The sequence below is a fragment of the Triplophysa dalaica genome, chromosome 5, assembly GCF_015846415.1.
Source record: "Triplophysa dalaica isolate WHDGS20190420 chromosome 5, ASM1584641v1, whole genome shotgun sequence".
NCBI classification, from domain to species: Eukaryota; Metazoa; Chordata; class Actinopteri; order Cypriniformes; family Nemacheilidae; genus Triplophysa; species Triplophysa dalaica.
Window position 1 is genome coordinate 17,121,053 of NC_079546.1, and position 24,479 is coordinate 17,145,531.

The 24,479-nt window shown below is 39.8% G+C and overlaps 1 long non-coding RNA gene across 1 annotated transcript; it reads left to right on the forward strand.

The window, feature by feature from the left end:
* The first annotated feature begins 3,223 nt into the window (after positions 1-3,223).
* On the forward strand, positions 3,224-4,087 carry LOC130420286 (uncharacterized). The gene is made up of 3 exons (XR_008906619.1): positions 3,224-3,310; positions 3,506-3,729; positions 3,976-4,087. It is a non-coding gene; the product is annotated as an uncharacterized LOC130420286 (long non-coding RNA).
* The last annotated feature ends 20,392 nt before the right edge of the window (positions 4,088-24,479 follow it).

Genomic DNA, 24,479 nt, shown 5'->3' on the forward strand with positions numbered 1-24,479 from the left:
TTCTTGTCCAGATTACATAATTACTCACAATATTTTAGGGGGGCTTTAGCTCCCCTAAAAAGGCCTAGCAACGCCACTGACTATACCTAATACCGACACTGCTTATACCCTTCACATGTGATATCATGCTTTGTCTTTGTCCTCATTGGTTAGCTTAAACCTATTTTTCCCTTTTCCTACCGACATAGGCTACACTAGATTGCTCATAGCACTTGATCAAGCAGTCACACGATGAAACATGGCTTCTCAAAAATCACCAGACATAAACACCTAATACAATACTACGGTCATTAAGTAGTCAGCAGTTTTGTTAGTATATTCAGGCTTGCCCAGACGATTCACCCTCCCATGCACAAGTAGCTTAGTGCTACTTCCTCTGAAAAAACACTTCCAAAACATCACAAACTAAAGTAGTTACAGTGGCATAACCGAGATTCCTCAAATTGCCACGGCAGGCTGATGTAAAGAAACAAAGCAAAGTAAAACCATGAACCTACCAGATATCCAAAATGAATAAAGAAATGTTATTTCTTTTTTATAAACCAGACAAATTTTCCAGTCACATAATAAATAAAATTAAGTAAGACAACAGCTTACAACATACTTTCCATTTCTTTTTCCAGATGCTGAAAACATGATGCAAACTGTTGAGACGAAGGTATAACCGATTTTCATTCCATTCCAAATTCCATACTTTTTTAAACTATTATTTTATTATTATTTACAGTTGAGAGTTACCTAAATTAAAAAAATGAATAGACGCAAGACACCTGTTTCCAGTTCAGCGTTGAGGAGAAGAGCCAGGGTGGACCTTAATAGAAGGTTAACTGATATCGGCCAGGAAACACCTGCAGCCACACTTCCTCCCAGAGATATTGGGTCTCCAACAGATGATGTTGCAGAACCTGAAAATGAAATCATGGAAGAAAATCTTGGATTAGATCCAATGGCAGCTGTTGTTTCTGACCCAGAGGAAAGATCTTATTATTATGATGATAGTGATGTAGAAGAAATATCTGACTGGGAGGAACCGGAAAAACTCAGAAATCGCCTTTCCAACTGGGCATTAACATATGGTATTTCCCATATTGCACTTTCGGCTCTCTTGGCAATATTAACGGTCCACCACGGTGACTTGCCAAAAGATGCACGAACTCTTCTTAACACAAGAAGAGATTATTCTGTTAGGGAGCTCTGCGGGGGCCTTTACCACTACATTGGCATTATTGAGGCGTTAAAACATACCCTTTCCCAGTGGAAAGACAAGCTTGTCGATGGATGTTGTTTACATCTTCAAATGTCAGTGGATGGCCTGCCACTTTTTAAAAGTTCAAGTCTTCAGTTGTGGCCCATTTTAGGTAGGCTGGTTGGAGTACCCATGAAATAACCTGTAGTCATCGGTATGTACTCAGGTATGAAGAAACCTGACTCATCAACAATGTATCTCACAGATTTGGCAAATGAGCTTTCAAAATTACAGGAGAGGTTTACATTTGAGGGGAAAAGGCTCATTTTAAAAGTTCATTCGATGATCTGTGACGCACCGGCAAAATCCTTTGTGAAAGTAACAAAGGCTTTTAACGGTTACTATGGCTGTGACAAGTGTATTCAGAGTGGGGTGTACCTCAACCACCGCATGACATACCCCCTCTTGAATAGCCAGACACGGTCTGATGAGGCATTTGCCAGGCAGGAAGATGAGGACCACCACCATGGCCCTCATGCCTTCACAAATGTCAATTTTGGTTTGGTGTCCCAAGTCCCACTGGACTACATGCACCTTGTGTGCTTGGGGGTGGTAAGGCGCCTCATCTTTCTGTGGATGAAAGGTCCTCTGACTGTCCGTGTACCAGGGAGAGACGTGGACAGAATATCCAGAAATCTTCTAAGCTTAAGACCCCACATTCCTTCGGAATTTGCTAGAAGGCCAAGAGCACTAAACGAAGTGGATAGGTGGAAGGCGAAGGAGTTCCGTCAGTTTCTATTATACACAGGGCCGGTGGTGTTGCGTGAGGTGTTAAGACCTGATCTATATGCAAACTTCCTGCTGCTTTCGACAGCCATGGCAATGCTGGTCTCCCCTTTCTTTGCCAGAAAGCACAACGAATATGCCAACAGCCTCCTTCATGCTTTTGTGGAACATTTTGCCCGCCTGTATGGAAATGATCAGCTAGTGTACAATGTGCATGGGTTGACCCATCTTGCACAGGATGCAAAACATTTTGGCAATCTGGATGTTATATCCTCCTTTCCATACGAAAATTATTTGCAAAAACTCAAGGGTTTTGTACGCAAACCCTCAAATCCCCTGGCCCAAATAATCAGACGCCTGTCCGAGGGATTAAATGGTGGTGTTACAAGTGACCAACCCATCAAATTGTGCAAAGAACATGCCCGAGGCCCTGTACCAGTACCAAACTTGATCTGTCACCAGTATGACGAACTGATATCAGAGAGGTTCACCATGACCACGACATGTCGAAACAACACATTTCTGGTGGGCAAAAATGTGTGTCAAATAATTAATATAATTGACAGTCAAGGTGATATCATAATTGCTTACAGACAGTACGGGACGATTGAAACATTTTTTACCTGTCCTTTTAATTCAGACATTCTAAACATTGTGATCCCAGCTGACCTAGGCCGTGAGATAAAATTCTCCAAACTGTCATCTTTCACACAAAAATGCATGGCTGTCCCTTTCAATGAGGCAATGGTGGTTATACCATTGTTTCATATGAAGGACTAGACTTTATTTTTGAAAATCATAATCAGTTCAGTTATGTAATTCAAAGATTAATAATTTTTTGTTTCTTATTTTTTACACAATGATTTTTAAGACATTTTGTGGAGTCATTTTCCTCCTATAAGCTGGAATGTGAGGAGGGAATCAGACCCCTACAATGGTAGGAATGATACTCTGTAGCAAAATTACCATACAAATGAAAGTACAAAGCTGATGTTCTGTCCTGTTCCTTTCTCTCCTTGTCTGACAATCTGCCTCATTTGTTATCATTTTCCTTCAATGGTCATCTAGCAATCAATAGCTCAGCGCAGTCAACATCACCACCACCTCAATACTTGAGTCCAGTGTCTGACATCAATATGGGCTTCCCCTATTCACATGGTAACTTTTGCATACAAATTTTCAAGAACATGTGTAGGTACTTATTTTTTCTTGTTTTCTGATGTTAACATTTACATACCTTTCGTCAATTAGCCAGCGGTGGTGGAGAACCTGGAGGTCACCTCCTCTTCAAGCCAACCTTCAGAGTTGGCCTAGAAACAGGGCCAATTCCTTGCACACGTAAGAAATAAAAAAAGAGTGTACCTATTCATTCACAGTGTTAACAATGTTAACAACATATATATATGAGTTATAGTGTGCAGCTGTGGGTTGATTTTATTGACCCTCATTGTGTGTATTATTTCCTTAATGTTTAAATAACATGAGTCTTTTCTCCAGATTAACACTTTTTTTTCAATTTTCACAATGTTTCAGCGGCTCAGCTACATGGCCTATTGCTTTTGGAAAACATAAAACACCAGGTGGCCCAACTCGCCACCATTGTGAACCTGCTCATGGCCAAGGTCAATAACGGCCTCCAGCCAGCAGCCTTTGAGTGGTCAGAGGAATTTCAATTCCCCCTGGAATCAGATGCAGAGCTGGACCGCTTTGAGGCCTGGCTGGTGGACCCTGCCAATGATAGGCAGAAACATGCCCTTGTAAGCATATTCCCCAATATGTTCTCATTGTACTCAAGACACTTGTTTCATCTTACACTAAATCTAATTAATCTAAAGTAATATTTATTTCTAGACTAAGCTCTTTATGATTATGTAACTTGAATGTTATGGATAAAAGCATCATCCAATTGCCCAAACTTCTTAATAAAAAACACTGTCAAAAAAGTGGCTTAACTGTTTAAAAACTTGTGCAACGATGATCCAACCACTATCTTCATGCCCCAGGTGAATACCATGTCTGCTGTCGGGGGTTTTGATTTGAAGAGGGTGACATGGAACATATTGTCATACCTGTTTTCCTGCCCCCTTTCCCGAACAATTAATTGGAAGGCTGTTTCGGCCCTCCTCAGCCGTAAGTAGGCTATTGCTTCAAATGTTTATCTCTTCATTACAATGCCCTTAGTGAATTAGTATTTATTCACTCAAAAGTCTTACAGATTACTACTGGAAAAGAGTTTAACAGTCAAAACTGATTGTAGTAATAATATATATATATATATATATATACACATACATACACACACTACCGTTAAAAAGTTCAGGGTTATCGGCTATTTCTGCATTTAACTCCATTATATCTAGATTTATTAAATAGTCAACTGGAATGCTCCAAGATCATTATTAGTGCACACAAATCAGTCAAGATGTGCTGAACACATATGGGATAGCTTTGAAAGTTGTTGGCTTTGAATGTCAAATTTTTGTTTTAGAGAATGAATACCAAGTGCGCCAATGCGTTTATCAAAACAGAAGTTGAATGCTTTAAAATGTCTAATAATGTTAACGTTTCTAAAACAAAGCATTGTATAATAATCACACTTAGTATTGTTTGCTAAACTATAAAAGAGTAAACAAAGCATCATGGTATTCATTTTAGGCTATTTAAAACAGCCAACTTGTATTGTGTTCACACAGAATTTTGCACGCTTGGAATTCTCCCAATCACTTTTAATTAGACATTGGAAATGCTTAACATTAAACACTAAAATGTGCCCATACCAGTTGAGTACATGACATGACTTGACTTATTTCCATATACTCATTATGACCGTAGAGCATTCAAGATCATTATTTCAGGAAGTTGGTTATAATGGAGTTTAATGCATTAATGGGCAGGTGAACTCAAACTAGAACGGTAGTGTGTGTGTAAATACATATATACAGTGGTGGCCGAAAGTATCTGGAAGTGTTGGTTTTTGAGCAAGATTCACACACTTTTTAGTTTTTTTGATAAAATAACCAAACCAGGATATGTTCAATAGCTCAACTCAACTGAAACAACAACTGTTTTCCCCAAATTCAATACAAAATATCACCAAACTCCAGTTTACTCACTATTAGGGCTGTCAAACGATTAATCACATCCAGAATAAAAGTTTTGTGTTTACATAATATCTGTCTGTGTACTGTGCATATTAATTTTGTATTCATAAAAACATACACATATATGTCTATATATACTGTATATTTTTAAGAATAAAAATAAATAAACAATTATGAATAAATATGTAAATATTTCCTAAATGTGTATGTGTTTATATGTAGACTATATACATTGCCTAAAACTAATCACAACCTGGCTGTTACATCAGGCTTTATTTGTAATTTAAATATTATGCTGCTGTATTTTCAGAGACCCCCACAGATATTTGAGTTTTCTGCTTTCATGGGAGCCACTGGCTCCCTTCTAACTCTAACCCTGTTTAGTGGGGAGATGAATGAAGTAATCTACTTTTACTAGCTAGGAAGTACAAGGATTAACACCATATACCGTACCTTTACAAAAGAGGATGACAATCGATCCTTCCCGCACAGATTTCCATTGATTCAATTCTTCCAGTTTTGACGCCTTCGTAAAAAAACACCATATACCAACAATAATGCCTTCTGTTTATTCTTCGATCTTGCTGTTTTTTTTTTATTAGGTCTTGGGGCTACGTCTTAACCACCATGGTTAGATATAGTCCATTTGTCTTATTTTGCTTCAGTTTTACAGGATCAGTTTTTTATTATTAGGCTATTATTACTGCATTCCATCAACTAATGCACAAACCATTATAGAAGTAGGCCTGATTAGAAGGATGGGCCAATCTTCATTTGAGCAAATGCAATATATGTGTCAGGGTTGGTCAGAGATTGAGAAATCAATAGCGGTGATAGAAAATTTATTAGAGCTTGAACAAAGTCCAGACAGGAAAATATAATAATCAGGGCAACAGACAAGGCTCCGTAGAGTTTGTCGACTGCAAGGCCAACTGGGGTAAGCCCCAGTGTACGGGAGCGTCAACCACGTCGAAGGTGTGAGGAACCTGTCTGCAATGTAGACGTGAAGATCCTCCAGGGGAACCCACTAGTTCAGAGGTCTGGCCACAGAATATCGGGATCCAGCAGAGTGATGTGAAGGGTAATCCCGGGGTCTGGACTACACCAGGGTGAGAGATCCGGGGTGAACTCAGGATCGAGGTAGGTAGCTCTTCCTCTCTGGACTGGTCGAGGATGGTGAGTTTTTGAGGTCTAGGAAGACAAACGGAATCCCAGGACAATACAATAGACAGTCAAACAGGACACAAGACTACACACAGATTGCAGAAAGCAAACAAGAGTTTTCCACAAGACTAGGAGAGAATTCGAGATGGCACTGTGACCTGAGTCAACGATAGCACGAGGGACAATGAGAAGTGATGGTGTTTATAAAGGGGTAAGTGAGATAGGAACCAGCTGTGGGTAGTGAGGAAAATGATGATGTAATGAGGGCGGCAGGTGACAACAATCACACTCAGACAGCGAACACGTGGTAACAAGACACGAACTCCACGTGTTCGAACACTGACACACCGAACAAAAACCAACATGACGGAGATCAACCTTGGAACCCAACAATATGCCTGCCTGTTTTGTCATCATGTAGGCCAAGCACTGATCCAAATTTCTCATTCATCCTCATCTGTAATGACATCTGTTTCCCAGGTGCAGTACGCAAATGCACGTTGACGGCAAATGCGACAGAGGCAGAAATATGAAGGCATGCCATAAGGTGGTTTGCCCTTTCAACAGATAGGAGAGGAGGGTGCCAGGAGAGACTGGCACGTCAGCAGCAACAGCAACAGCAGCCACAGCACCAACCACCGAGTGAAGCCGATCAACGACGCAAGACACCGGATGTTGTTTAAGTGCATTTTTTTTTTTCACATTGTTTTAATAGCCTGTGCGTTTTTTATCATTAGGCTACAACTAAGAATTCATGGTCATTAATTCTGTGTTTGTTGTTGACTTTGTTCATGTTGTTAGTTTTTTAGCCTATCATTAAACCTGTGAATTCGTGGTCATTAACGTGTTTGTTGACTTTGTTCATGTTGTTAGTTTTTTAGCCTACCATTAAACCTGTGAATTCATGATCATTCATTCTGTGTTTGTTGACTTTGTTCACGTTTTAGTATGCGTTTTAATCATTAAAACAATTTAGTTCAGCTATAGCCTATACGCTATATAAAAATGCCAAAAATAAGGCAAAAGAAGAATCCGGTGGTGATTTAAGAAGAATACACATCCGGCACAGGTCAGGTAGGCGGAATCGTTTCACGCACCCGTTACGCATCTGTAACGGGATGATCGGGAGGCGCTGGATCGGCGCTGGCATATATCTGCAACAACCCCTAAAAACAGACCAGAAACGGCTTTGGCCCGATGTGCGTTTGGACTCAGGAACGATTCCGCGAGGCAGATCCGGACCAGATCAGGCTCTATCGTATTGCGGTTGCGACCCTGTTCCGTTACAGCGTCAAGTGGCTATCTGGGTAGGTTTCTTTGTCTTGAGCCAAGGATTCTAATGATACCAAACACTTGGGTGTACCATAAATGGTTTCGAATTCGCGTTTTTGATTGCTGTAGCGCCCCCTAGGGTCCGACATAGGCACCGTGTATCTGAGTAGCAACAAGGACTACTACCATCTGACCCAGTCTCAGCTCTGTCGGTCTTACGGTGTGGCCTGCCCGATCAGTTTTAGGGAAGAATTATATTAATAAGAAGAATAAAACATACAAACACAAAGGGCCCTATCTTGCACCCAGCGCAATTGACTTTGTACACCGACGCATGTGTCATTCCTATTTTGCACCCGCGCAAAGCGCGCTTTTCCCTCCACAGAAGCACGTCGCTAAACTAGTGAATGAACTTGCGCTCCCTGGGCGGTTCAGCGCAAAAAAGGAGGCGTGTTCCGGCGCAAACAATCCCTGGTGCTATTTTGCTATTCCATTAAACAATTGTGCCACTGACCAAAAAAAACCTAGTCTAAAGTCAGTTTGCTCATGTAATCTACACAGATGCAACAGTTATTTTTGCAAATCATAAATTGTTACACTAAAAAAATATTAACACATGAGATGACGGAATTCATTGTGGTGTGCCACGAAAATGTGAAAAAATAGGCATAAATCTAGCTTACAAATTATTCAGGCTAATTGTAGTAATTAAGGATCAGACCTGTTTGCCCAATAGTGGCAATAAGACATATATGTATATAAGGACATCTGACAAATTGGTTTGTCCATCAAGAACCAGGAAAAAAAATCGACTGAAAAACTGAAAAAACTGAAAGACTGAAAAAAAAGACTGTGAAATCACCTTTACCATAATGTAAGTACATTAAAAACCTTAGTCTTCAACCTACCAGTTAAGTTGAGCGTGCTCATATTTTTGCACCTGGTAAATACGCCATAATAATAGCAATCCATAATGGAACTTGCGCACCTGCTTTTAAAGGGAATGTTGGATGACGCTCTGATTGGTTTATTTCACGTTACGCCCAAACCAGACCTATGAATAATGAAGCTACTTCAGACCAACCCATTTTAGATTTGCGCCGGGCGCAAGAGCCATTTATCCCGCCGGGAAAATAGTTTAATACTTTAAACTAAAAAAGATAGATGTTTTTTACGAATAATTCTTCACTAATAATTCACTTTTTTTGCAGAAAATCTGAAGGCTCATGCAAGCCTAGCAAACCTTGACAAGGTTTATAATAGTTTGGCTGGGCTGATTGTTTGCCAGTCAGGGCAAAGAAGTGGGGTTTTGAGTAATCTAACCAGTAATGCAGTGGCTAACCCCGTTAGAAGGAAAGAGGGCCTGTGCCTAATCAAGGTAAGAAAGCAAACCCAAAAATTATTCTTTGTTCTCAAAGCCTACCTTACACTCCAGGGGTCTCATTTATAAAACTTTGTGTAGATTTCATCCTTAAACTGTGGGCACGCACAAAAAGACGTTTTTGTGTGCGCACATAAGTTTACAAATGTATAAAACCTTATGTACGTCACAACTTGCACATAATTCATTTTATAAATCCCAGTCAGGTGAAGACTATGCGTTTGTACATCTTCACCCGGATCACTTAGAAAAGATATTTCAACTCAAATCAGACCATTCTGAAGGTTTGTGGAAAGATTGGTGAATGTAGCTTGAAAGCTCTAAGAAGGTTACTGTCAAAAATTTGGGGTATCAGAATAATAATAATAAAAGCTGAGATACAACATCAGTATGTTGTCTTTGTCTAGCCAACTAAATTAAATCAGTTAGGGGTGGTTTCCCGAACAGGGATTATTTTAAACTAGGACTAGGCCTTAGTTTTAATAGGAATATAAGTGGTTTAAATAAACATGCCTTAGTAAAACGTAACTTGTGTGTATTTTGAGACAACATAAAGGTAATGATATGTCCGTGTAAATTGTTTTACGTTTGTGTTGTAATACGTAGGCACGCTGTGTGCGGGCACCGGAAGTGTATGTGTTCGGTGTATGTACGCTGTAAGTTAATGGATGCTGAGTAAACGTGTTCATAAGTAAACTGCATGACGTCTGGTAATACTTCATGGTGGCAGCGGTTAAACAAACTATTGCATCGTCTAATAAGTGTTTGTGTCCGGTGAAGCAGAAACCACGAGCAAATACAGTGTATGGCTACTGAAAAAGCTGACGCGAACGGCAAACGCTATTCTCTGATATGCTCGTGTACACACACGGGATCTGAAGCAGCACGTTGTCTGCGTGATAAGTGCTAATCGGTCCAAAGAAGACAATATAACAAGGAGAATAAACCGCTACTAATAACGTGAGTACATTGAAAATACAAGCGCTATCATGGCTTTGCATATACCAATGATGAACTGGTCCGATCCTGATCTGAGTGAAACCATGTCATTGTTTCAACAAAAAATGAATCTGTATTTGGAAGATTAAGAAATATCAGATGCAGAGAAACAAGAAAGAAAAATATGCAGAGGCATAGGAGATGAAGGATTAAAGCGACTCAATACAAGCAGACTCAGTGACGCAGACAAGAGAAAGCCTGACACCTTGTGGAAATTCTTCGAAGGACAATTAAAGATTAACGTAAACTTCAGAATACACAGGCTTCAATTAATGCAGTACAGACAAAAAACAAATGAAAGCATAGATGATTTTGTGACTAGAGCCAGAACTTTAGCACTGAAATGCCAATTCAATGACGAGGAGCTTAATGAACGATTAGTCCAGCTTATTATTGCCAGCACACCATTTGATGCATTAAGAAATGACTTGTACAGTAAGCCTAAAGGATATCCCATTGCTGATGTACTAGCAGAAGAAAGGAAGTATGAAGCCTTAGCAGCTGGAAATGATCAAATACAGCAGCTCAGCTTGTCACATACAGAAAAATTCCATGCTGTTGGAAGAGGACGAACATGTCAGAAATGTGATAAGAATCACAAGCCAAGGCAGTGTCCTGCATACAACGATACATGCTCTATGTGTGGCATCAGAGGCCATTGGGCACGATGCTGTAAAAGCAGACGACAAAGACAGCAATCCAGCCAGCACAAAAGGAGTAAGTCACAAACACGCTACAAATACCAAGGCAACTTCATCCAGAGAAAAGACCACAAACATCAAGAGGCCAGCATCAACAGCGTGGATTGCAACAAAGATGACGATGAGTATTCGTACCAAAAACATTTCTACTCGATAACTATTAGCACAAAATGCCTGCACAGCATCCATGTAAAAGAGCCGAGAGATGAGGCTTTCACAACTCTGAATGTCAAACCACCCCACCTGAAAGGATGTGGACACACGCTTCGTCTGAAAATTGATACTGGGGCATCAGGGAATACACTTCCATTGCGCACATTCAAACAGATGTATGGTACATCACCACAGAGCATGGAACATATAAAGCCAGCATCCAAGGTAAAGTTAACATCATATACAGGTGATGAGATTCCCTGCTTTGGAACTATTAACATGTTGTGCCAGTACAAGGAGTCCAGATGGATAGATACAAAATTCTATGTGGTCAACGTAGCAGGACCATCTGTAGTTGGATTACCCACAAGTGAGCTCCTTAACCTTGTGACTGTAAATGTGGATGCAATGGCTGAAGGAGAAGACGATGGTCATGTGAAAGAACAACCAAAAGTGAACATCCAGCAAGGCATAAAAAGCATCAGCGACCTAAAAGAAAAATATCCAGACCAATTCGACAAAATTGGCAGTTTTGAAGGCACAGCAAAGCTCATTCTGAAGGAGGATGCTAACCCATTCATTGACCCGCCACGTAAATGCAGCATCCACATCAAGGACAAACTACAAAATGAGTTAAACAAACTTGTTAATCAAGGAGTCCCGCGAAAAGTAGAGGAGCACACAGACTTGTGTTCCAGTCTCGCCTTCAGCACAAAGAAAGACGGATCAATCCGAATTTGTTTGGATCCACAAAAATTGAATGCAAGCTTGAAGAGGTGTCCTCACAAAATTCAGACCGTGGAAGAACTAAACCCCAAGTTTGCAAACGCGAAAGTATTCAGCAAACTGGATGCAAAAGCTGGGTACTGGTCAATGCACCTGAATGAAGAATCACAAGTTCTAACTACATTTCGTACTCCGTTTGGCAGATACTGCTGGAAACGCTTACCATTCGGCCTTTGTGTATCTCAAGACCTGTTCCAAGCAAAAATGGATCAAATCCTGGAGGGCCTCCAAGGTGTTATTAGCATAGCAGATGATGTTGCAGTGTGTGGAGCTAATGGAGAAGAACATGACAAGAACCTAATAAACCTGATGGAAAGAGCTGTGAAAACAGGATTGGTGTTTAACAGTGACAAATGCACTATTAAGCAGCGGAGCATATCCTTCTTCGGAAACCTTTACACGGATGAAGGAATCAGACCAGATCCAGCCAAAGTGGATGACATACAGAAAATGCCAACACCACAAAATAAAGATGACCTCCATCGTTTCATGGGTATGTTGAATTACTTGTCCCCTTACATTCCGAAATTTGCGGATAAAGCACACAGCATGAGAGGATTACTAAAAAATGATTCACAGTGGGCTTGGGACACTGACTATAAAAAATGCTTTGAGGACCTAAAGGCAACAGTGACTGTGGAAGCCTGCATTAAGTACTACAACCCAACAGCCAACCTCATACTGGAGGTAGATGCTTCGCAAAAAGGCATTGGTGTAGCTCTGGTGCAAGACAACAGACCCATTGCTTTTGGCTCAAAGACATTAACCGAATGCCAGTCAAGATATAGCAACATTGAGAGAGAAATGCTTGCTATCGTGTATGGAATGCAGCGATATCACACATACTTGTATGGCAAATCATTTACAGTCGTGACCGACCACAAGCCACTTGTCACCATATGCACAAAAGCCCTGCATGCTGCCCCACCCAGGCTACAGCGGATGCTGATCAAAACACAAGGATACAACTACAACATTGTGTACCGTCCTGGAAACCAAATGGTTCTCGCAGACACCCTCAGCCGACTGCCAAACCCTGAAAACAATGAAGACATTGAGCTAGATGAACGTATTGATGGATTGGATGCCGAATTTGAAGAACCTGAGCATCATACCGTTGCTATGGTAAACTTCTCTCCGAGTAAACAGGAAACTCTGAGAACAGAGACTGCAAATGACCCAAAGCTCAGTGCATTAAAAGAAATCATCCATCAGGGCTGGCCAGAGAAACTCCAAGAACTGCCCAAAGACCTGCGCAGCTATTGGCCTTTTCGAGACGAACTCGCCATAGAAGCTGGAGTTATCTTCAAAGGCAGACAAATACTTATGCCGGAGTCAATGATCGACGACATTCTCACACAACTCCATGCGGCACACCAAGGTATTGAAAAAACACGAAGGTTGGCACGGGAAAGTGTATACTGGACAAATATAAATGCAGATATTGAGAAAATGTGCAGATCTTGCAGTACCTGTGCAGAACACCAGGATGCACAACCAAAAGAACCTCTCATTCCACACGAGGTACCCACAAAGCCATGGCAATACCTGGCGTCTGATCTGTTTGAGATTGATGGACATCATTACCTACTTACCGTGGACAGATATTCTAAATATCTACTGGTTGATGAAATGCCCACACCGGTAAGCAGTCATGCAGTTGCACAAAAGATGCAAAATTACATGTCTTTATTTGGACGTGCAGATGAGTTGATGACAGACAATGGACCACAGTACACAGGGCAACCCTTCAGGAAATTTATAGATGACTGGGGAATAGAACACACCACAAGTTCACCACACTATCCAAAGAGCAATGGATTTATTGAAGGGCATGTGAGACACATCAAATCCATCATCAAGAAAACATTACAACGCAAAGGAGAAATACAAGTGGCCATGCTACAGGTTCGAGCGACACCCATCGATAGTGACCTGCCATCCCCAGCAGAAGTCACACAGAACCAGGAAAACTGGAACACAGACAGTACTTAGAAAAGAGGACAAATATGATGAAAACTCTACATGACCGATGCAGTGGAAGAGACTCACCCCCACTGTACCCTGGACAGTGTGTAAGAGTGCTGGACAAGGAGAAGAAAACATGGCACCCAGGGACTGTTGTGAAAAAATGCAAGGAGCCGAGAAGTTACCTGATCCGAACACCAAATGGAAAAACATTTCGACGTACTAGGAGTCACCTCCATGAAATGTATGCACTACACACATTCAACGTCCAGAAAAGAGTAACATTTAACGAGACATCGAGAAAAGATTCAACTGAACAAAGTCACAATGATGTTGTTGAAAACCCAATCACACAACCTCCTGAAACAGGGCAACACAACACAGACACTGAGAAAACAAGACCAAAATGTACTAGATACGGACGGATCATAATCAAGCCAAAAGAGTACAAGGACTATGTGTAAATCTGAGTGAAAGTCAGTTCGTAAAGATTACAGTAAATATGGACTGAATAATTTTTCTTCATACATTATCAAACGGTTTAGTATTGTTGATTAAAAAAAAAAAAAAAAAAAACTGTATTGGGTTACGGAGACAGACGTTTATCCTGTTGTAGAGTGTCTTGTTAAACAGTCAATTAAAAATGATAATGATGACACTCTTATTGTTTGGATGTCTGAAATGTTCTTACAATCTTGTAAACAGAGGGGATGTTGTAATACGTAGGCACGCTGTGTGCGTGCACCGGAAGTGTATGTGTTCGGTGTATGTACGCTGTAAGTTAATGGATGCTGAGTAAACGTGTTCATAAGTAAACTGCATGACGTCTGGTAATACTTCAGTTTGGACAGTTTTTACATTCATTTTAGGTCTAGGACTAGTCTAATCCTGCCCCTTAGATTTTAGTAGACTAAATATAACGTAGGTTTTGTCAACTACAAGCTTTTTAATAATTAGAGGGGTTACATTAATGCATTTGGCATATGCTTTTATCCAAATCAACATTGCAACATCCTATACATATGTTTCAAAGTATGTATAATCCACTGGGATCAAACCCACGACCTTGGAGTTGTTGACACCATGCTCTTACCACTGACCTACAGGGTTCTGAGGACCAGGATTAAACTCTTGTTCTTCCCTCATTTGCATAGGTTGATGAACACAAAACTGCATCAACGTTTGGCGGGGCACAAATAATGCTTCTTCCCAAAGAGTACAGTTTTTTTAAACAAGTGCTTCAGGTCCGAGCAAAGATGCCTGTCGGGACCTCAAAATACTTTTTTTCCTATTTTAATGGAACACCAAAAAGACTTTTTGAAGGGTTCCAGAAATGCTGGAATGAATTTGGACTTCCAGGAAACCAACATTTTCCAGTACAAGAACAAGCTTGAGCACATATGTAAGTGATGTAATTTATATGTCTGTCTGTATATAAGCTATCTGTCTACTTTCCAATCTACCTCTGACAGTTCATTTACAGACAATTACACTTTAAATAATCTAAAGAATTCAACGGCTTGAGGCCTAAAAGGTTGGTTTATAGATAAAAATCTATGAAGCACAATGTTTTTTTCCACATTCCATATTTCTAACACACACACTTAAAGTGTTCAGCGCGGTCTCACGGCTGTCAGAGCAGAACTAAAAACTGCTGCTTTCTGAACGTTCTTCTGTCCTCTCCGATAACTTTCGTTTGTGAATTGTGCGCACTTATTTCATCCATTCGATCAAAATATCTGAAACGGCTACGTATTAACTTGCCCATGAACCCTCTCCTTGAAAAAATCTAGTCAGAAGTGGTTGGAAGTGGACAAAAGAGATGGATTAAAGCACCAGGTGAAAACGGGCATGTCTCATTTATCCTCTTATGATCCGATTGAACAAACGCAAATAAACGCATTTCTGTTGTTGAATGGTCCAGTGAGCTAATTTCCTAGGTCAGCAAGCAGTTAACAGAGATGCAGATGCTAACTGTACGCCGACATATGTGCCACAGCCAGCATACTGCGGAGGCATTTTACGAAGCAGAACATGATCTGTGGGAGGCTTTTGAAGCGCGGAACTATACCCTTCAAGCTGTGCAGAGAAGTCTGCAAAAGGTAAGAAATCAAAGTGAGAAGGAGATTGAAAATGTTTTTAGACATTAACCTCCAGATTTGCACCAGTTTGTTGGCGGTATCGACGTGTCGTAAATCCAGCAGAGTAAAATTTCTGCACCTGAGAAAAATAATGTTAGACGCCTCGCAAAGGTGTCTGTCTTGACACAACAGATAGAAAGGGACGTGCAAGGTGTAAGCAGTACATTCAATTCACTGTACAACAGGTCACTTGTGAATAAACAAACAAACAGCGTTTCCAACAACTTTTCACTGTCATCAACTGTTTGGATGTACAAAGGGTATGCATTAACTTTCCCATGTTAACATGCCGGGACACATCCCTTGACAGGCAAAACACTGCTCAATATTTTCAATAGCAAAATTATATTCAAAAACGCAATTATTTGCTAAAATTACAAACAGTTGGATTTGACTTTGATCCTTACGACTCACAAAGGAATCAGGTGTTTTTGGACAGTGAAATTTTGTGCAAAATTGTGGTAAACCAGAATGCCTACTACCGCTGTGTTGAGTGCCACCAATGGGGAGGGCAGCAGTTAAAAAAACATTTGGATATGAAACTAGTTCTCGAAATTTCTGCCAGAGGGCGCAAATGGATGGTTGCACCCTCAGTATAGATGGAAAGTGATTAATTACTTATTACATGTCAGGAGGTAACATACTTAATAAAATTAAAACAAAAGTTATTAACGTTAAATAGTGTTATAGCCGAAAAATGAACCAAGTGCATGACATAATAAAGTGCACGTTACCTCAATATCCTAAAATTGCCAGTAGTGCAGTTTGTAACATAGCTTTCCTTCAATGTTCACAATCTGTAAAGTTGTTAATCCAAAAAGTTTGTGATAAATGAAGATATTGTCTCTCAAAATAGAGGGTCGATTACGAACCGCCCGAACAAGTCGTTTCAGTTTCAAATCTTTAGAGTGCAACTTCTCCACATCACGAATGGACACATATTGTATAATTGTATAATCACCACCTGCCAGCGAAATAACAACACTTTGACCTACCCACAAACACTTCCGGTAGTCGTTCCAGACGAGCGGCTCTCATGCAGTCTATGCAGAAAGACCAATCACAAATCTTTGTAGGATTGCGGACCAATCAGAGCACAGTGGGACTGCGATAGGGAGGGGTTTAGAGAAGCGAAAAGTTTCAACTGTTTAGGGATCTTTGAGTAAATGCATATTTGAGAAAATAGCGGCGTTTTTTTACCTTTGATGGATTTAATCATGTTGTTGGGGTCTCCAATACCACATTAGGACACTTCCAACATCAAGGTAACGAGAACTCATATTAATCTTGAGTACCTATATAGTAGTATTGCATTCTTCGTATCTTCGAAGAGTACTTAGTTTGATCACATTTATAAAAGATAAATACAGCTTTACGATTGTTTCTGAAAACATACGCCGCGTGCATTGGGGAGGGGTAGGCTGAACCAAAGCATGTGCACACCCATTGTCAACAAAACACAGACATCAATTTCACTCTTCACTCTTTTAGGGCTGGGACGGCTCTATATATCAGTTTCAAACTATCTCCAAACCCAGCGAGATATCCACAGTTTATCACCGAAATGCTGTAAACAAACACCTGAACTTCGTGAAGGTATGCGCTCTCTCTCTCTCTCTCTTCTGCTTACAAGTAAAAGTGACGTCTGCATATGCTACTTCTCCTGCTCTCCTTGCTGCCGTGTGGCCGTGCCGTGTGCATTTCCAGGAGAATTGTCCAATAAGGGACTGAGAAAAGTTGTTACAAAACAGTTTTACATGTTCGAAAAAAACTTTCCGAAACATGTATGATCGCTGGGGAAGTGTATCGAGCACAGAAATACTACGTAATACACCCCACTCGTTTTTTGACAAGTTGACAGCACGTTTAACATTGTAAAGAATTACGAATCCATGACACATCATTGCACAGCCGCTTTAAGATCTGATCACATTATGAACAATAAGTAGAAAACCAGGACATTGACAACAGTTCACTTTCTTTTTCTTGCAGCTGTTTACTCTATTATGTTTGTGCGTATTCTTAATCCAGGCCTGAACTGCAGCCTGCAGCAGGTTACATATCGAGTTTGTGAACTTGAACACTATCATAGACAGTTCTAGTTTTTAATCAATGCTGAAATGAATGGTGTTATTTAATCTAAGTTGTTTTCTATTGTATGAATTTAACACATGCTGTAAACCTGTTCTCCCTTACTTAAGGTTTTAATAAATAAGCATTAAGACGAGACGATTCAACGATAATGGATGGAATTTATTTATAACTGCTGATGGTGACTACTCTGTTCCAGTTGTGATTAGCAATGGTTAAGATTTAATTGTTTTCATTTTTTAGTAATTAATATTATATCTGTATTTTTAAATGACAGTTTTAAAGGAAATTATACACTTTTTATTATTTATTTATTGATAAATTGAGAGCAACAATCACCAGTGAGATGCAATTAAAACAATTTTCTTTATGAAAGAAAATCTTTATGAACAGTTTTTATGAAAAAGAATACATATATCCATCTTAAAGGTGAGGTAACCGATTTCTGAAAACAGGCCGAGTACCAAAACAAACACTGCAATGAGGAGGAAGAGGAGGCAGAGGAGGAGGCAGAGGACGAAGAGAAGGCAGAAGATGAGGAGCTGTTTCTTTCTCCAGTGGCAGCTCCTCAAAATAAATTTAAACTCCAACCAGAAGAGGTATTTATGATGTTCATGTTTTTTTATGTCTGGTGAAATCATAAAATGTCATTTTTGTTACATATGAGAAACATTAAATGGCAAACAAAACAAAAGGATAATGTATTACTCGTTGCATAGTGTGGACTGTTTATCATCTTGAACCAATAATATATAACTCTTTCTCTAATGCCAGCAGAGGTATTTCTGATGCTGTGGTCAGATTTCCGATTACTTGAACTATCAGGGTCAATCTGCTGTCTGTGTTCTGTTAGATCTTCTGTTTCTCCCATAATGGGCAAAGAAGGCTTTTGCAATTCAGAGGCCTGTTTCATAGAAACACAGCGGAAAAAATGTACTAAAATATATTACATAAAGAAATACATTTAGTTAAAGTGAAGTAACATGTGGCCAGGTATGACTTCCATACTCCGAACTAGTACACTGCCTTCGACTCAACCAAGGGCACACACACAGCGGTGAGTACTGAACACACACACGGAGCAGGGGGTAGCCATTTATGCTGCATCACGCGGGGAGCAATAGAGCGAGAGTTTGGATTTTGTTGTTCACTTCTGTCCTGATATCTTCCTCTTTACTCACTACCCTCGCCAGCATCACCGTATTCACCTCAGTCCACTTTTGAAGAGGTTGAGGATTGAGGTTTGGTTACACCCTTAATCCAACCAAAGCCTGATAAGCATCCCTTTCATTCTCACGGGTATCTGATACAGGCCGGCCGGATCGGGGGGCCTGTATCAGATGCATCAATCTGTGGGGCGCCGGGATCCAGATTACCGTATTGACCTCCATCACTGGACAGCGGTCGATGTGTGTCCCGGACCCCCCGCACCGCTAACAGATCGACCCAGACTTCTCCACCACCCTAGTGGCAGGAAGTAGGCCAGAGGATTGGTGAGGAGAAGCTGGAGGGACGGGAGGGCCCGCAGCCCCGTTGTATAGTCCCGGTCCTGTGAAGAAGGGTCTCGCAGCGCCGGCTGTCTCCCGGGTCCGTGGGGCTGGCCTGGGGACAAGACGCATCAGGGACCTGTGAAAGGGAAAAGGTTTGGGGGGAGAGGGAGAAGACAAAGGGAAAGAGAGAGATAGATGGTTGGTTGGGATAGGCCGACCCCTTTGCATGCAGCCATCAGGTCATCAGCCAACTGGATGGCCTGGGTGAGCTACGCCGGCCGGTGACACTGGGCTGGTCTCTCTTGACTGTTGTCCACTCACGCTGTCTTTTAAAGCATCTCCTTACCAATCACTGTAACGAGACGCAGGTGACCTTAATATGCAATTGACCTATTTACTGACCGTCTTTCTCGCGCCTCCTCCCCTCTTGGCAGACCTTGTTGAATCACGCTAGTCACCTTGGTGTGCTAAGAAAATGCAAATATCAATGGCGATATACTTGAGAGATATTTTTACTTGTTGAAATTCTAGCGGTGCCAATAATTGTGGCCAGGGTGTGTTACAGTAAAAAATCATTATATTCTCCTCACTTCCAGTTGTTTTACTTCAATGAAGTTTGGGAATTTTGTAGATTTTTTTAAATAAAAGATCAACACAAGAAACAATGCAGATATTTTTCACAGCCTTCTTTGTTCATATTTACAAAGGGTACCAACAATATTCTCCACATCAGTTTATATATATAAATATATATATATACATAATTCATAACATCCCCCTGCCCCTTCCCTATTATACATCATTAAAGTAAAAAAGTGGTTTTGAATTTGTCAGTCACCGTTATCGAAAATAGCATAAAACATACCATCAGACTTAACTTTTCGAAACAAATTTTATGGTTCACCATTTAAACAATGTTGTTGTTTATTTGTTGTCTATTTTTGTCATTAGGAAGTCGACGAAGACACAGCGGCCAAAACACCAGCTTCCAGATCTAAGAAAAGTAATGTTCCAAGAAGATCACTGAAAACACGACTTAAGTCAAGAAAAAGACAGGTTCAACAAAAAAAAAATTCGATAACAACAAAAATAAGACAGTATTTTAACTTTAGAAATACTATTGTCATTACAGAGTTTACACATGCTGGTGGATTAAGCGTTAACATAACACAGTTAGTTTGATAGCGTGTTAGTTTTGTGTATTCCCTGTGATTGATTTCTTGTGTCCCTGGTAGTGAAGAAGACATCTGCCATCGTTCCCCACTCTTTCACAGTGTCATCAAGCGTCGCCTTAATCATTGTTTGGATAACGCAACCTCATGGATTTAGCATAGGTCTGCACAATTAATCATATTTTAATTGTGATAATGATTTTTGCTTCCGACATTGATGTATTTGTGTCTTTTTTGTCATTAGAAAGTCAATTCAATGGAGGAAGACACAGAGGCCCAAACACCCAGATCCAATAAAATCAATTTGGAAAAGGAGCTCACTGAAAGCTCACTTTAATTGTGTAACTGTGAAAATAAATGTGTAATTAAGGACAACGTTTGGACAATATTTTTGGTTAAAGTTTGTTAAATTTTAATGTGTTTACCTACACTAATTGTAGCTTTACTAACCTTGTACCTTAAAGGAGACATCAGATGAAAAGCCCACTTTTTCTTGGTTATAAGTGCTATAAGTGCATCTAGCATCCCAGAAAACATGAAAAACTAGAACCCAGTAAATTTGTTTTGGTATGCCTTTCCCTGCAAGTGTGGGAAATCGAGCAATTCAGATTTCACTCCGATTGTGATGTCAACAGTTTTTTTCTACACAGCCATTGAGTGTTTTTAAACAAAATATCTTGCAGGCATTTCATGAAAACCCTAATAAATCATACCAACTTGTTAAAAGTGCTAAACAGGACGCGACAGACATGATGCGACATGACAACCTGCTTGTTCTTGGTGGGTTTGTCGCGTCCTGCCGCGCCACACAATGGGCTGACTTCTTAACGGTTGATTTGGAAAAGCAAGTCAAACACTGTAACTAGTCACTGAAGTACAAGCTTGTCAAACACTAAAACGGTTGTCAAGTGTAGTCAAGCTTCAGGAATATGGTTTCACAGCCAAGAGGTTAAAAAAAGTGAAAAGCACTCTGGAGACAAATACATTTTTTTTAATGTATTTTAGCGGTGATTCTATTTTATTCTGCAGAAAGCATTATTTGGTCTTATATGATCAATAAAAAAATGCACCGGAAAGTTATACATTGTTGATTATTTGTCTACGTAAGTATAGGTTTTTCATAGATTAAAAATAGCTTTTAAAATATGCAACCTAAGAATACTACTTACAGTGGCTCACAACATCTCCCTTTAAACCCCATTGGTTTCAACTATTTACATAAAGTGTCGGTTAAAGAAATATCAGTTAGAAGATTTTTCTCACTTTAATCCATGAGATTCACACCGTGTCTATACAAATACAAAATTGATATTACATAAATAATTTTACATACAAACAGTAAATTCTTCTAGATTTGTAATAGTTTTATTATAATTATTATCATTAGTATACCCTTTGATTAAAATGACCTTGCTTCTGACATCTTTGAATGGCAGACCCTTCACTAGTGGAGAAACGTATACTGCTTTACGCTTCTGACTGTTCTATTTCCACTGTTCCATTTTCACTCGAAAGGACTGGAAGAAATGTAGTATATGCACATACATCACTTTTTTTTATAACATATATTCCAGCATCTTGTGTTTATAACTAATGGTCATTAAATTGACAATGTTTTGAAAAAGGTACAAACACAAAAAATGTTTCCATACTTTCTTTCTTGATCTTTCTGTGTCTTCATATTCACGGAGCTGTGCATCATTTATCCTTTGATATATCTGCACAAAGTCATCCATTCGTGTGAGTCTCCTCCTCTGGAACCTAATTGTTTTGAGGTCCCATTGACTTTTCTCCATAATTCCCTGTGTTAGATTGTCCTGCGTAAAGTTCTGAAAAAAATAATTATTTAAGGCAACACATTAAAGCACAATTTCACCTTTTTATCAATGAGTTATTAAAATGAATAATCAAAGTTTTACCTGTTTATTGGACTGACTGACTTCTTTATAAATCTTGCTGAAATGCTGGTACGCTGATACCATAACGGCCAATATTGCCTAAAGTATTATGTGATAATAAGATAAAACGGCAATATGAATATATATGCTTGTGTGTGTGTGTGCTTATAATGTTATCATCAATAATATGTTAGTTTAGAAAACCTACCTAGCATCAGACCAGACCACAGAGTTGCATGTGGGAGGAAGTGCTTGGCCAATCTCGCAATGAATGTTGGTGCATGATAATTGTTTTCTTCACCATCATGGTCAAGAGGTGCTCTCTCTATTACCTGCTGGAAGTGGCTCTCGAGAGGTGTGGTTCCCACATCATTCTGGAAAGAAACGTTTTACATTGTATACAATTAAATATTCATGTTTATGTACTAGCACACTACGTTGAGTAGTTAGACAGTATTTGTTTCAAACATTTAAAAGTTGTGTCTGTTATTTTTTGAAGACATTCAAAATTTATGGTCATTTTCAAAATTTTGTAAATTATAATAATAAATAACGATAAATAATAAATAATTCTGCATGAAATTGTGGGTCATCTACTCTCTAGAGGCATTAAGCAAGAGGTAGTGCACGTCCTAAATAAAAAAGTATTTAACTGTCATTTCTTGACTTCATGATGTAAAACACTCTATGCAATGTGAATGCAATGCAAAAAATCCACAGCAGGTGAAGTCAGAGAAACACAAAACTATACTGCGTGACTGTGTGCTGTCAACATTCTAGAAGTCACACTGTGTTAATTACCTTGTAGTCTTCAGCAGTGATGTTTTGTTCATCAACGTCCAGTGAACCCAATTGTTGCATAAGCACTAGTAGGTTGTTGTAATGCTTTGCCACATTGTCTCCACTGCAGGGACTACAAAACACGACGGTGGCACTGAGAAGCACCTCATCCATCTGCTTCAGAGTTGATTAACATGCAAGTAGCCCAAATGTGTGCATTCCAAGCTTGTAATGTTTTTTCATACTAAAATGATAGCAAGAAAAAAAATTCAGAATGCATTATAAACTGCTCTCTCTTAAAAAATACCTACTGTTTTTTGCAAAAAATCCTTTGCATTTTTCATGATGTGGCTCAGGCATCTATGAAGGATGGGAAGATCATTTTTTTCTGCCTGGTATTGGCCAGTGATTATTTCAAAGTACTTCTGCAGAAGATCCTCCGGACTTGATTTGCAGAATGTAAAAGAAATAGAATGTTGAAGTACAAGGGAGCCATCACAAATGATCATAATTGGCCTTTTGACTGCTTTTTCCCATACAGCTTCATCATGTCAGTTTGAAATGCCTGCAAGAAGTATGTGACAGATGCTGTGGTGTGGTCACAAGTTAGGTAGGTTGCAACTGGAAGAGGAGATCCCCCCTTTGAATGATTGCGCACAACTAATTCATATACGTAGTATGTAGGGCTTCCTTTTTTAATTATACTTCCAGTTGCATCCAGATAAACTATATCCTCCTTGCACCTCTGGTAAAACACTGCCAGTGTTTTCTTTGACCACAGCATAATGCCCTTTGGGTGCATCATGACTCTCTGCAGGACTTCATTGTCTGATCCCTTTTTTTCATCAACAAGCATTTGGAGATTCAAAAGTTCATTCGAATGAGGTCTTTTTAGTTGTCTTTGGCTCCATGCAATGGTTTTCAGAACCTCTTTTGTTAGTGCCTCATCTCTGCACCCAGACTGCATCACCATCTCGGGGAGTTTTTGCATCGAATCCAAATATATACTTCTGGGTAGTTTTGTTTCCAGCGTTTCTCCAATTGATGTGCGTGAATCTGCACGCACTGGCCTCCTTTTCAGCTCATTGGTACTGTGGCACACATCTCCACCTGTGAACACTACGGCTGCCTTCAGGGTGACCTCATCTTTCACTACCACAGAAACATTAATGGGGCAATTTTCAAATCGACAGTAGCCATTGCATTTGAATAATGGTGTTGTTCTTAGTGACTGCAGGGTTTTCAGAGTGTGGCGTTTGAAACCAAAACGGCAGTATGGGTGAATGGACCTAATTCCTCTGGCAATCACGTTTGTCCACTGTAATCCTTTAAAGCATCTTCCGTTTTGATGCTTCCTCAGGTCAAGCCATTCTTTTTTTTCGATAAATAAGAAACATGGCTCCTGTGGGA